The following is an 8,176-nucleotide window of genomic DNA, read 5'->3' on the forward strand; positions in this document are numbered from 1 at the left end:
CGTTACATTCCATTTCTCTTTTGGGCCGAGGTTCTTTGATGCCACTCATGCCAGTAGGCCTGTTAGCAAATGTATAGGAGGCCTGGATTAAGAAGGTCCAATTCTCACTGATTGAAATATGGCCTTCATCTATATCAGAACAGTTGACCAATCCTTAGAGCCTGGGTACACTCCAGATGAATGAATGGTTCAGTACTTCACTGATTGCGTCAGATCAAGGTCCAACCCCATTTACTAATCCTTGTTATTAAAAGAACTACAGGTTGAGCAGCCTCCCACGTGCCCCTTTGCCACTTCCTCTCACCTGGAACTGCCGCCTCACCAGGGCTGGACATGGTCCCCAACTGCTCCTGCGCCACTGGTGACTCCTGTGCCTGCACTGGCTCCTGCAAGTGCAAAGACTGCAAATGCATGTCCTGCAAAAAGTGCTGCTGCCCTGTGGGCTATGCCAAGTGTGCCCAGGGCTGTGTCTGAAAAGAGGCATCCAACAAGTACAGCTGCTGCACCTGATGTTAGGAGACCATGATCCCAAGTGGAGGTGGAGCAACGTGTATAAACCTGGATTTTTTTTTTAATGCAACCCTGACCCTTTTGCTACATTTAATATCTATAAAATATGTGAATGATGCCGGGTACGGTGGCTCACTCCTGTAATCCCAGCACTTTGGGAGTGGGAGATGAGAGCATTGCCTAGGCCAGGGGTTTGAGACCAGACTGGGCAACTTGACGAGACCTTGTCTCTTCAGCAAATCACAAAATTAGCTGGGTGTGGTGGTACACACCTGTGGTTCCAGCTACTTGGAAGGCTGAGGCAGAAGGATAGCCTGAGCCCAGCAGGCCAAGGCTGCAGTGACCGTGAGCATGACACTGCACCCCAGCCTGGGCAACAGAGTGAGACTCTGATCCCTCCCCCCAAAAAATACATGAATTACAATAAAAATGTTTTTGACTTGGAAAAAAACCTACAGGTTTATTTAAGTAACAGAGTTAGAGTCCTGGTCCTTTACACCAACAAGAATAAAAGGTGTTTTTCTGTTGAGGTATTATTCTGAATATTAGACTATCACAGAAGAATTGACAGCTTTATCCCAGGTTGCCATCCTGAACCAGCAGGCCTCCGAGTCTTAGAGAAAGTAGCTGAAATCGGACCAAGTCTTTAACTCAAAGAGGACTGAAGCCAGATTTCATCAAGTGGCAAACACTGAGGGCCTTGAAGACCCCTGGCCTCGTCTTTACCCTTCTCCTGAGGTAACAGAAGTGGAAAAGAAACATCAGAATCATGTTTGCCTGATTCAACAGTTGACCACTTTGGGCAGGAGTCTGATTTCTCAAGTTCAGAAGATGCCTTGGACTGTTTGGAGTTGGGGAGAGGATGGTATGACCAGAAAAAGTATTCAAGTCCAGAGGCATTTTTAGGTGATCTAGGTCTCAGAAGACATACACAGTGCAGGGTTTCCATGGAGGTAGAGGGACAGGAGCACCATCGAGCTCAAGCTGCAGTCAAATATTTGCTGACATGCTCCAAAGACAGCAACAGCAGTCTTCAAAACAACATTCAACTTGCATCCCGTCCTCAGAACACACACCTATGTGCACTGTCAATTGGCATTTTAAAAGAAATCCTCAGGCCAGGTGCGGTGGCTCAAGTCTATAATCCCAGCACTTTGGGAGGCCAAGGCCAGAGGATTGTTTGAGTCCAGGGGTTCAAGACCAGTCTGGGCAACTTGGTGGGACCTCATTTCTACAATAAATCAAGAAATTAACTGGGTGTGGTGGCACGTGTCTATAGTTTCAGCTACTTAGAAAACAGACAGAAGTCTCGCCTAAGCACAGCAGGTCGAGGCTGCAGTGGCCATGAGTGTGCCACTGCACTCCACTGAGCGACAGAGTGAGATTCCAACTCAAAAAAAAAGAAATCCTCTGTTTACCTTGTGACCAGCACAATTATATTGTAGTGTATTCTGTGTGTATTTTACAATATTCATTTTCCTTTTTTTTTGTTTTGTTTTTGTTTTTTTGAGTTGGACTCTCACTGTCATCCAGACTGGAGTGCAGTGGCCGCTCCCGGCCACTGCAGCCTCGACCTGCTGGGCTCCGGCGATCCTTCTGCCTCAACCTTCCAAGTAACTGAAACTACAGGCACACGCTACCACGCCCGGCTAATTTTTTGATTTATTGTGGAGATGAGGTCTCGCCAAGTTGCCCAGGCGGGTCTTGAACCCGCGGGCTCAGGCAATCCATTCACCTCAGCCTCCCAAAGGCACGGGATTACAGGCTGAGCCACCAAGCCCGGCTACAATATTCATTTTCCGATGTGATCAGTTAAATTATACCACAAATTTTGGAAGGCAAAGTTTGACAAAGCAAGCATGAAATCAGAGTTAACAGTAATGCATAAAGGAGTACAAATATACAGAACACACTGCCGCCATCACCGTCACTGACCTGAGACAACCCAGGAAGCCAGCCCCAGAGGCAGGACCCCCATTTTTGGCCCAGAGCAAGCCTCAACCCAACCACTTTGAGATGCTGCATTATGTTTAACTATGGGAAAACTTACAGTGATCAAAAATGAACGTGGAAAAGTTTCAAGAAACCTCAAGTCTGTAATAGGCATCCTTGGCTTCCGCCGAAAAACAAATTGATACTAAGTTGTTCTTAGCACTTCGCCAAATGGATTGCTATTTTCTTGTGCCTGGGGCACCCAAAAAGGGAACATGGGCTCAGGCTGCTATGTTTATGGCTCTTTGCCTGGATAACTCTCCCAGTTCCCTCTATTAAGGCAAAGAACCTTGCTCCAATAGCATTCTGTCCCCACAGCCTCCCAGAGCTTGGTCTTGCCTATGTGGGTCTGTTTTATGATAACTAGAAACTTCTGCTTCACCTCTGTACTTGTCATTAGTACCTCACTTCCTAAGAAAGAGAGACAGAACCTGTTCACTCCCCTCCTTCCTTGCCTCTCTCATTCTCTGGTCTTCCACTTAGAAACCTTGAATCTAGTTTCCATGTGCCTCCCATATGGGCCTTACAGGAAACCACTTCCGTTTACATATCTGTGAGTTCCTGGCCTAGATGGAGGGGATCCTCACATACTCCCCCTAATTCTGGCTCCTTTCCCCTTTCTCTAATCGTATAGTGTCTGCCTTCTACCCCTGCCTTGTGAAAGTTCATGTGGAGGAAGGCCACTCAAGACACTCATGATAAAGGCTGTAAGAAACCTGGAAAATTCACCTGAAGATTGCTACTAAGAACTGGGGTCAAGATCTGGTATACAGGATACATACACAACTTGTGGGACCCAGTGCAAAATGAAAATATAGGTCCCCTTGTTCAAAAATTATTAAGAATTTCAAGATAGTGACAGCAGAGCACTAAACCAAATGTGAGACCCTTCTAAATATGGGGCACGGGATGCATGCCCAGGAATCCAGCCTTGATGGTGTCTTTTGCTCAAATATCCTTTGGTTAACAGTCTAAAACATACCCATGCCACCCAGTCTCCCAGTTCTGACCAGAACTTGATATTATTATATTACATGATAATAACTGATTAGTTAGGGCTGGGAATGGAACTAAGCTCTTTGTCTTTATTAACTCCATTAATATCAGAGGAGGAAGACTAAGGTCTCTCACGTTGTAGATGGTCTTTTACCTAGGCTGCTAACAAAAACTTTATCCTCCAAACCATGTATCTCTTTCATGTATCACTTGTAAAACAACGGACTCATGATAGTGAATAAATAAGAACAGAGGCTTTTTCACCACTCAAACTAGGAGATTTTGATAATGGGATTAATAGCTTTCATTTCTCTAACCCTTAGTATGTACTAGGCACTGCGCTCTGCAATTTGCATGTTTCATCTCTTTTGACTGTTTCTGGTATGAATTTTATGTGATAGCTATAGCCCAAGAAATTTCTCATACCTTTATTTCATGCTGCTGTGAGTCAACTTACTCACACACAACCCCACCCCCACTCCCAGCCATGACTCTTTGTGATGCCAGAAAACTGAGACCTCCCATGATCATCACCAAGAGGAAAAACACCTCTTCCACCTGCTATCAGACACCATGACCAGGACTGGTTTTCCTTCTGGTGTCTAAGGACACTGGCCCTTACTTCAGTACCCCAATTGACCTCAGATCTATACCTGAACCCTCACCTTCTCCAGCTGTAAGGACAAGCAAGATCCAGGTCTTCCCCATGTATGAATATCCCCGAACACTGTCCCCTTCTTATTTCAAACTTTTCCATGGCCCTGAAACACCAAACATTAAGGACATCCCCAGATGGGGCTTGAGACAGCAATATCAGCCTCCCTTGGCAGGGCTAGGGACAGGAGCTACTAATACCAGAGGGTGTTTTGTACTTTCTCTTAAGAACTTGCCATGTTACATTAGATAAAAAAACTTTGGCTGAAAGAAGTCACTGATCTAAGGTCCTGTCACTGTGGAATGGCAGAGCTGGGATTTGGAGCTTCCTGATCTATTCCTCAAATGTGAGCCACCTGACACCCTCGTTGGGATACCTTAGGGGAGGTCATTTAAATCTTTCCAAGCCCCACACTGACCTACAGAATGAAAATCTCTGGGGAGAATCTGCATTTTTAAAATATTCCACATGTTACCTAGAAGCTTCTAGAATTCCAGCCAACCTCGCAATATTATCTGTGGCAAACACAGTCCGAGCCTAAGGTGTTCCCAGCCCCACCCCTCTTCAAGGATCCTCTTCTGGTTCTTACTTGTCTTAGTTGGCGCAGGCTGCTGTAATGAAATACCACAGACTGTGTAGTTTAAACAACAGAAATTTATTTTTCACAGTTCTGGAGGCTGAAAATCTGAGATCAAGATGACTGACTGTCACGGTTTCTAGTGAGCATCCTGGCTTGTAGGTTGCTGCCTTCTCGATGTATCCTCACGTGACTTTTCCTTGGTACATGTACATGGAGAAAGAAAGAGCTCTCTGGTGTCTCTTCTTAAAGATCACTAATCTTATCAGATCAGGGACACACCCTTATGACCTCATTTAACCTTCCTTAGAGGCCTCATCTCCAAATACAATCACACTGGGAGTTAAGGCATCAACTTGGATTTGGGGAGGACCTAAACATTCAGTCTCCAACAACACCTTTGTATAATTCCTTCCCCTTTGAGTTGGACTTCTTTTAGAGGTGGGACTTGTGATTTGCTTCTAGCCAATAGTGTTTGGCAAAAATGATGTCACCCCATGATTACATTATATTATATAAGATTCCATCTTACTAGCAGACTTTCTCTAGTGGCTTTCCTTGCTAGTTTGTTGAAAGTTGCCATGTTGAGGAGTCTCACATGGCAAGAAACTATGGGTGACCTTTAAGAGGCATGGGTGGCTTCCAGCTGAAGTACAGCAAGAGCTGGGCCCTCCATCCTACAACTGCAAGGAACTGAATTCAGCCAACAATTTGAGTGTGCTTGGGAGTGGACTTTTCCCCATTCATACCTCCAGATGGGAGCACAGTTTGGCCAACACCTGTATTGTAGCCTTATGAGATCCTGAGCAGAGGACTCAGTCAAGCCATGCCTGGATTCCCACCCCACAGAAACTGTGAGATATAATAAATGTGCTGTTTGAAGCCACTAAGGTTGTGGTAATTTATGACACAGCGATGGATTACTAATACATTAGAAAACCCATAATCTCTACCTACAAGTCTGCATGGATGTTTTCTCTCTTTTTTTTTTTTTTTTACTTCTACCTAGAAGCAACTTATATACTTACTGAGCATGACAAAGGGCCTGTGCCTTTTAGGTTTTGGGGTTTTTTTTTTGAGTCGCAATCTCACTCTGTCTCTCAGACTGGAGTGCAGTGGCACAGTCACAGCCACCACAGCCTTGACCTGTTGGGCCCAAGTCATCCTTCCGCCTCAGCCTTCCAAGTAGCCAGAACTACAGGTAAGCACTACCACACCCGGCTAATTTTTTGACTTATTGTAGAAATGAGGTCTCACCAAGTTGCCCAGCTAGTCTCAAACCCTTGAGCTCAGGCAATCCTCTCACCTCAGCCTCCCAAATGCTTTTAGGTTTTTTCAAAATTAATTGATTATGAAAAGTGAAGTGATAGATGTTCATTGTAGAAATTTTGGAAGCACACCAAAAAGAAAATTAAAAATACCCAGGATAACTTCCTCCACTTAGATAACCACAGATATAACACATTGGCAAACAGCATTTGCCACCTTGGTTCCATGCAGCGAGGCTGGATAAAGTTACAAGTAGGGAATGCTCTGTACGGACTGTTTTGTAACTTGCTCTTTCCACAGTGTCAGCCCATATTTTTTAAAGAATTTGAAATATCAGAGGAAAGAATTTGTTCCTGGCATGTTGGGACATTGACAGACCACAATTTCAATGACCTCAGGCTTTTCCCAGACTGGGCTTTAGCAAAAGAGACTCATTCAGAGGAAACTGAGGCCGGAAAGGGGAAGACATGCTCAAGGCCAGGGGGCCTGTCAGCATCCTGAGAGTTTCCCTCCCTCCCTGTAAATTTCTCACGACATCCTAACTTAGCTGATATATTCCCAAAGCCCACACAGTGCCCTTAAGCTGTTACCCAGTTATTAGTTCCTGTAAGCCACAACCTCATCTCCAATCAAGAGAGGTACTCAGAGGGACTTGAAATAGGAGGGAAACCAGCACCCCTCTGTGTAAGACGTGGCCAGCCCACCACCATTGGCCTGATTTTTCTCCTTGTCCCCAGAACAGCTAAAACTCAACTCCTGGAGCATCATTCCAGAACTTTTAGGATTTGGCCTTCTTTTAAATGCGAGTAGAAGATAGGAAAGGGAGGAAGAAGGAAGGCAGGAGATGTCCATTCAACAAACTGTCATCAAGCCTCTGGAAGACCAGACCCTGTACTGAATACTAGAGCTATTGAGGTAAGTAAGATGAGGTCCCAGCCCCAAACAAAACTTCTATATTTGAATGTGACACAATGTCACATGTTACTCTTGCAATAGAGAAATAATGTTATTCAAGATTTTTTTAAAGAATGCCTAATTTAACATTTATAAACTATGTGATTGTTCCAGTTGTGTATTTCTATAAAACAAATCAGTCCAATATTTAATAGCATAAAACAACCATTTTATGTACTCCTGATTCTTTGAGTCAGGCATTGGGCAGGGCAAAGTATGAATGCCTCACCTCTGTGCTTAGACATCTCATACATCAGCTGCAGTGCCTAGAATGACTGAAGATGACTGGGACAGCTCAACTGGGGCCATATGTCTGGGACCTCAGTTCCTCTCCATGATGGGACAGGAATGTCCAAGATGGCTCCTTCACTTCTTTTTCTGGTATGGGAACAGTTGGATAGCTGGAGGCAAGGGGAGCATCTTTCTGTCATGCTGCCTTTCCACATGGCAGGCTTGGACTTCCTTTCAGCATGGCAGTCTCAGAGTAGTTAGACTCCTGCGTGGAAGCTGGCTTCCCCTAAAGCAAGCACCCCAAGAATGAGGAAGTGGAAATTACCAGCTCCTTAAAGACAATCAAGAGGGCAGACACAATGCCTTTTTATGACCTAATCTCCAAAGTCACACACCATTACTTCTGCTTGATTCTATTCACTGGAAATAGGTTACCAAGTTTAGCCCATACTCAAGGAAAGGGAAATTCAGCTTCAACACTTAAAGAGAGGAGAATCGAATAATCTATGGACATACATTTCTCAAAAGAACCACCTCAACAGCACAGTTTATTTCACATTGAACATTAATGGACACCCCTTCCTCTTCCTCTCTCCAATCTTCTGCTCTCTTGGAACCAGTACAAGTTCTTTACCTTGTCTCATAAGGAGCCAGGTAGCTGATTTCCTTTTCCTCCTGGTCTCTGCAAACACTCTTGCCCTTATCTTCTAACCATGAGAACTTATCATTTTATTTTTCCCATTTAATAGACAAAATTTAAAATTTTGAATGAAAATTCCATGTCCAATCAATCAAGCAAACATGAAGGCAAAAAAAGACATTTGAAAACAAACAAGGAGGCTGAGTGTGGTGACTTATGCCTGTAATTCTAGCACTTTGGGAGAATCGCTTGAACCTAGAAGTTCAAGACCAGCCTGATATAGCAAGACTTTGTCTCTACAAAAAATTAGCAAGGCATGATGGCGCACCTGTAGTTCCAGCTACTCAGGAGG

The 8,176-nt window shown here is 44.4% G+C and overlaps 1 pseudogene; it reads left to right on the top strand.

Annotated features, from left to right (window-relative positions):
• The first annotated feature begins 333 nt into the window (after nt 1-333).
• On the top strand, nt 334-510 carry LOC110595479 (annotated as a pseudogene).
• The last annotated feature ends 7,666 nt before the right edge of the window (nt 511-8,176 follow it).

The sequence above is a fragment of the Carlito syrichta genome, unplaced genomic scaffold (assembly GCF_000164805.1).
Source record: "Carlito syrichta isolate Samal-C Ts95f unplaced genomic scaffold, Tarsius_syrichta-2.0.1 Scaffold302276, whole genome shotgun sequence".
Classification (NCBI taxonomy): domain Eukaryota; kingdom Metazoa; phylum Chordata; class Mammalia; order Primates; family Tarsiidae; genus Carlito; species Carlito syrichta.